The sequence below is a fragment of the Thalassophryne amazonica genome, chromosome 9 (assembly GCF_902500255.1).
Source record: "Thalassophryne amazonica chromosome 9, fThaAma1.1, whole genome shotgun sequence".
NCBI lineage: Eukaryota > Metazoa > Chordata > Actinopteri > Batrachoidiformes > Batrachoididae > Thalassophryne > Thalassophryne amazonica.
In genome coordinates, this window is record NC_047111.1 from 40,718,125 (window position 1) to 40,725,234 (window position 7,110).

The following is a 7,110-nucleotide window of genomic DNA, read 5'->3' on the forward strand; positions in this document are numbered from 1 at the left end:
AAAGGGAACATTTAATCTGTGAAGAGGGGGGAAATATGCATCTTTAATTTTACAGACGGGTTTTTTTATTATATTTTTTACTTGTTAAAATTAATATACAGTGCTGATTGTTTCTGTTTTGGAGCAGAGTGATTTCATTGACAGGAGTGGGCAGTGATTGTACACCGTGGTGTGCAGTAGCTGTGTGTGAGGGAGTGGGGGGAGATTAGCAGGGCACAGTGAGCCGCACAGTGGCTCATCTCTCTGGCAAAAGCACTGCGGAGGTTAGCACATTAGCTGTATGGCCGATTTGTTATGTACCAGACCGACGCTGGACCACACACACAGTATACATTCAGTTTTGCTTCAAAAAATGTCAAGGCCACACGGAACTATATATTACGATAAACAGCATCACAAAAATCAACAAGTTAAAACCATTCAACTACTTGATTAGGATAAAACTGGAAAAGAATTTTAACTAAGAGCAATAATTTCTTAATCCTTTAAAACAGACTTTAACAGTTTAACCTCCATGGTGACCCATAAGGACCTTCGCGTTACGTAACTTAATCTGAGTACTACTTATGTTTGAGTAAGCTTCCATAACCTCGGTGCGGTGAAAGTGGATTTCTAGGCAAGCAGCAAATAAAGGCACTGTAATAATCTATATTTGTGAGTGTGGTAAGCAGCAAAACAGTAGCCTTTGGTAGCTTTTGGTCTGAGACTGGTTTGATGTGGTCGACGATGACGTTCCAACAAGACTCGATAATTTCCATGAACTCAAGAGATGGATTTACACGAGGAAAGAATATTTTCTTTGACCTCACATGAACCAAGTTTGATCTGCACTCAAATTAGACCTGACCCCACGAGAACGACTAGCAGAAATAATCTTTTAAGCATTCCATTATTCCACACATAGTTTTCCTTTCATCTCGTCTTTTATATTTCAGTTTTCCTCCACAACTCTCTTCACTTTGTCATGACATCACCACCTGCCATCCCGGGCAAAAGGACACAGGAAATCTCATCATCTGAGAATAAATCACCAGCATTCTTTTAGACAAACGGGAAGTTCAGCTGGTTCAGAGTGGGCTCTTGGAAGCCTCCTACCTCACTGACTGAGACCCCGTATGGACGTGTACACCAACTCCTTAACACAGGGAATCAGATCTACACCTCGGTGGTGTCTAGTCAGTTATCCCACAGAGTGTTTGATGGTTGTTTTTAGTCAAATAACAATCACTAAATAATTAGAGAGTTTTTCCATACCACTGTCACCAGTGTGCTTGCTCATGGTGTTGTAAAGTCTAGACGTTACTCATTCACAGCACTGTGAGGTAACTTTATACCAAAATTTGTTTCAATGGTAATAAATCCATCCAGCATGTTGAGTTGTCACGTTGCCGCATTTTCAGCTCAGCATTTGAGTTGAACTTATTATTTTATTACAGGTGACTTGGATAAGGAATAACATTTTAAAACTGAGTTTTTGTGTAGTAGCACATTGATGTTTGTCGCTCCCTATAATATTCACTACACACAGAAACAGCTGATAAACATGTCAGACAATGTCAATTTTTATGTTCGACTGTGTAACATTCCAGTGTCAAAAACACTGTGACTTTTCACTCAACTACTACTACTACTACTAACTTATATAGCACTTTAAATACACATATATGGCTTCATCTGTCTATAAAGCAAGAAACATATGTGTGTGTTTGTATGTGGCTCACATTATCTCTCTATTTGTCAGATCGACCTCAGCTTTTAGATATGGCTTGGACATGGCAGATGATGTGCATCCTTTATTATGAAACTTTTGGGGATTCATTTTCAAAACCTTTATTTTGAAACCTTTATTTTGATTAACTTTGTAACATTCAGACTTCCAAGATGGCGTGGCTCGCTGATGTTACTGGTAGCAAAGTTAAACAACATCAGATAGGTCACGTTGCTCACACCCTTTCATAATAAAATGTTTAATGCCAGCATCCCAACAAATACTTTTACTGTGAAACGCATTGTGTCAGTGTTCTTTGCGACTGCGTTTAACTTCACAACATTAAAATCTGTTTCTTGATAACACCAACAAATTTCCCACTATTTGTACAATGTTTCAATGAGTACATAAACTGAATAAAATCTTATATTTGCTGTGAGTTCAAGTATAAATAAACTGTGTTCAGGAGGTGGGATACTACGAGGGCTGTCCATAAAGTATAGGTTCTTTTTATTTTTTCAAAAACTATATGGATTTCATTCATATGTTTTTACGTCAGACATGCTTGAACCCTCGTGCGCATGCGTGGGTTTTTCCACGCCTGTCGGTGACGTCATTCGCCTGTGAGCACTCCTTGTGGGAGGAGTCGTCCAGCCCCTCGTCGGAATTCCTTTGTCTGAGAAGTTGCTGAGAGACTGGCGCTTTGTTTGATCAAAATTTTTTCTAAACCTGTGAGACACATCGAAGTGGACACGGTTCGAGAAATTAAGCTGGTTTTCGGTGAAAATTTTAACGGCTGATGAGAGATTTTGAAGTGATACTGTCGCTTTAAGGACTTCCCACGGTGCGAGACGTCGCGCAGCACTCCCAGGCGCCGTCGTCAGCCTGTTTCAAGCTGAAAACCTCCACATTTCAGGCTCTATTGATCCAGGACGTCGTGAGAGAACAGAGAAGTTTCAGAAGAAGTCGGTTTCAGCATTTTATCCGGATATTCCACTGTTAAAGGAGATTTTTTTAATGAAAGACGTGCGGACGGATTGCAGCGTCGGCTCGCAGCCGCTGCGACGATCCGCCACAGGAAAAACACCTCCGTTGGAAGCGTTAAGGACAAGTTGGAACATGTCCAGCTGTTAAACAATTTCTCATATACTCACTCCACTGAAAGCCATCAAAAGCCGCCTGGATTTTACAAATGGTTATCAACACGGAGGTGTTTTTCCTGTGCCACCGCACCGTAACTCACAGTAACAACCAGGAGGACGATAGATAACAACAAATAAAACTGGTTTTTGGGACTTCCAATTTGGATGGACAAGACTAAGAGTCAAGCTTTCAAACGAATTAAAGCTCTGTCTGGGTTTTTGATTAATTAATAAGCTGGAATGGAAGATTGCTGCTAATCCTCCGCCTCGGCCCGTGCTACGAGCGTTCTGGCAGTTAGTGTGACTCGGGGGTGTTGACTCATTTAAACTAACATAATCATCCTGCTGTAACCAGGTTTCTGTAAGGCAGAATAAATCAATATGTTGATCAATTATTATATCATTTACTAACAGGGACTTAGAAGAGAGAGACCTAATGTTTAATAGACCACATTTAACTGTTTTAGTCTGTGGTGCAGTTGAAGGTGCTATATTATTTTTTCTTTTTGAATTTTTATGCTTAAATAGATTTTTGCTGGTTATTGGTAGTCTGGGAGCAGGCACCGTCTCTACGGGGATGGGGTAATGAGGGGATGGCAGGGGGAGAGAAGCTGCAGAGAGGTGTGTAAGACTACAACTCTGCTTCCTGGTCCCAACCCTGGATAGTCACGGTTTGGAGGATTTAAGAAAATTGGCCAGATTTCTAGAAATGAGAGCTGCTCCATCCAAAGTGGGATGGATGCCGTCTCTCCTAACAAGACCAGGTTTTCCCCAGAAGCTTTGCCAATTATCTATGAAGCCCACCTCATTTTTTGGACACCACTCAGACAGCCAGCAATTCAAGGAGAACATGCGGCTAAACATGTCACTCCCGGTCCGATTGGGGAGGGGCCCAGAGAAAACTATAGAGTCCGACATTGTTTTTGCAAAGTTACACACCGATTCAATGTTAATTTTAGTGACCTCCGATTGGCGTAACCGGGTGTCATTACTGTCGACGTGAATTACAATCTTACCAAAATTACGCTTAGCCTTAGCCAGCAGTTTCAAATTTCCTTCAATGTCGCCTGCTCTGGCCCCCGGAAGACAATTGACTATGGTTGCTGGTGTCGCTAACTTCACATTTCTCAAAACAGAGTCGCCAATAACCAGAGTTTGTTCCTCAGCGGGTGTGTCGCCGAGTGGGGAAAAACGGTTAGAAATGTGAATGGGTTGGCGGTGTACACGGGGCTTCTGTTTAGGGCTACGCTTCCTCCTCACAGTCACCCAGTCGGCCTGCTTTCCCGGCTGCTCGGGATCTGCCAGAGGGAAACTAACGGCGGCTAAGCTACCTTGGTCCGCACCGACTACAGGGGCCTGGCTAGCTGTAGAATTTTCCACGGTGCGGAGCCGAGTCTCCAATTCGCCCAGCCTGGCCTCCAAAGCTACGAATAAGCTACACTTATTACAAGTACCATTACTGCTAAAGGAGGCCGAGGAATAACTAAACATTTCACACCCAGAGCAGAAAAGTGCGGGAGAGACAGGAGAAGCCGCCATGCTAAACCGGCTAAGAGCTAGTAGCTGCGCTAAGCTAGCGGATTCCTAAAAACAGGCAAAGTAAATAACGTGTAAATAATTTAGAGGTGATTCAGCAGAGGGATTGCTTTAGTTAAGGCACGTGAAGATTACACTGTGAAACAAATCGTTATCTAGGTAACTAGATCAATCTAAATGCGCAGATTAAACAGCTAACAGATACAGCAAAACACCGCTGTGCTCCGGAACAGGAAGTGATACAATACCGCAGTGAGAGCCAACCACCAGTAGAGGCAAGCAAGAGCAAAAAAAAAAAAAAAAGTAGCCCTTGTTTACAATTACAGAGGTCAAACGTTTCCTGTAGTTTTTCACCAGAGGTGCCACCAAATGTTGTACCCCTGAATATGGGGTAATGTGATGCAGTACCTCTGAAAATATGAGGAAATAATCACGAGAGTTATTTCTGGTTGTTTCTCTCACGCAGAGGTTTATTGCAAATCCAATATGACCAATCGTTATTTCCCTTATCTTTTTTAACATAAAATGGCAGACTCAAGCTAAGTTCACATGCAGAAAAAACATATTTTAAACTCTTAAAACATGCATGAATACGTTTCTTTAGCTTCACTGTATTATGCAATATAAACAGAAAAATAGCTTAACAATGCATATAACGCATTTTTTATAACACTGGGAAAAGTTTACCTGAAAATATGAGGAAATAATCACGAGAGTTATTTCTGGTGGTTTCTCTCACGCAGAGGTTTATTGCAATGAGGAGAAACCCCGCGAAATCCCTCCAGTGGTGTGGGAAGACATTGCAAGTTGCAAAAATAAAGGATCCCAGGATTACTAGACAATTTCCGAGAATGCAGTCACAATTACTTTGAATAGAATTACAAAACATTAGAAAAAATAAAGAATAATGTACTTTTAACCAACTCTTAACTGTATTTATATTGTTCTGAAGGCTTTTATGTAAATGTATATTTATTACAAACCTTTTTAACGTTTTAAGCACTATACTATTTTTAACTATTTCTATTCCCTACTGTTTTTAATATGACATCACCTTATGAGTTATCATTATTTATTGGCAGAGCGCTAATCACTACTGAGCGTAGTTTTTAAAAGCGTGCTACCCTTCTAACCTATCACACTTGCACACACTGCAGCAGGGAGTCTCTCACTGAAAAAGCTGCTCAGCTCCACTACAGTCCGGTGCAGAGGGTGAGAGGAGTTGTCCATGATGGATTTGATCTTGGCTAACACCCTCCTCCAGCCACCTCCTACAGAGAATCCAGAGGACAGCCCAGGACAGAGCTGGACTTCCTGACCAGCTTATTCAGTCTCTTTCTCTCCCGCTCTATGCTGCCCGGGGCCCAACAGACAACAGCATAGAGGAGAGCAGAGGCTACAACAGAGACATAGAAGGTCTTAAGCAGAGACCTGCTCACTCCAAAGGATCTCAGTCTTCTCAGGAGGTGGAGGCGACTCTGTCCTATCTTTACTGTGTGACAGACTTGAACCATGACGAAGTACTAATAGAGTTCTTCTGGCTTTTTGCTCAGCATCACCACATGTTGATTTGGTATGATTGTTTTTACCGGATGACCTTCCTGGTGCAACTCTTAAGAACAGAGTGGTTGAAAAATGAGGCCCCTGGATTCTTCTTATGGGCTTCTTCTACATGCTACATCGTGGCATTGTATAGAATACTGCCCCCAGTGGTGACAAATTTGTGATTTCAGATTTCAGTCAACACAGCGTTGACGTGTGCAGCACTACAGCAGTAAAAACCAGCCTACATTTTCTTCTACATTTCAACAGGTTGCCAAAAATCCTCAGTTCTGTTCCTGTGAGCCTGTGTGTCTTAATCCCATGATCCACAACTGTTAAAAAAGGATAAAGAAGGGATACCAAAGACTGCGAGGGCCTGAAACCCGTTCAGACTGTGCCACCTTCAGTACACAAGTCCTTACCGAGTCATCTCTGCCTCCAAGCATCAGAGGATAAATCAGTATGGACAAGAAGGCCACCTCGAAAGGGTTAAGTCACATCCCAGGCTGGCCACATAACACTGCTGGGCCATTTAGCGCAGGAAACCTGATAGTTTGGTTCCTTTTGATGGCCTGATTCCCAGGCTTAGGAGAATAAATTAAATGAAATCCCTGCCTCAGCCTCAGCTGCAGCAGCAGGGCATACTAATTTAGGATTTTCATCTGGAGAGCTTTTCCCTCACTTTCTGTACTCCCCTCCCGCAACCTTCTCCATCCAACTGAGGAAAATGGAGAATATGGTGACAAGGACGGCTTTTGTGAGGTCATCATCGGGCGTCAGTGCATCTGTCAGTCACTGCAAAGAGATGTACGGTATCAGAGCTGCTGCTGCGGCTTTGGTAAGAAGCTGAAAGGAGAGCAGAGGGATGAAGTTGTCACCCAATGGCCCAGAAGCCCTTAGATCCATGGTGCCCTGCCGCAGTGCGAGGGGCTTTTGTAGATCCATGAGTCTCACGGCTGAGCGCGATAACACGACTGTAAATGTGTTTAGATTGTTGATCTGTGAGTCAGTGTCACCGAAATGTGAGCTTACAGGATGACAAAACACAAAGGCTTCCATCATCTTAACCCATAAATGCCTGGTCTAGTCATCATTATTTATGTACCACGGCGTGCTATGACCTATCATTAACTGAAGGGGCAATGTGCAACTGGCGTTTCATACATATTCCAACCATAAGCC

General features: G+C 42.6%; 1 long non-coding RNA gene across 1 annotated transcript; it reads left to right on the forward strand.

Annotated features, from left to right (window-relative positions):
- Window positions 1-143: 143 nt before the first annotated feature.
- LOC117516518 lies at window positions 144-1,373 on the forward strand. Its single transcript, XR_004562442.1, has 2 exons — window positions 144-184; window positions 936-1,373. It is a non-coding gene; the product is annotated as an uncharacterized LOC117516518 (long non-coding RNA).
- The last annotated feature ends 5,737 nt before the right edge of the window (window positions 1,374-7,110 follow it).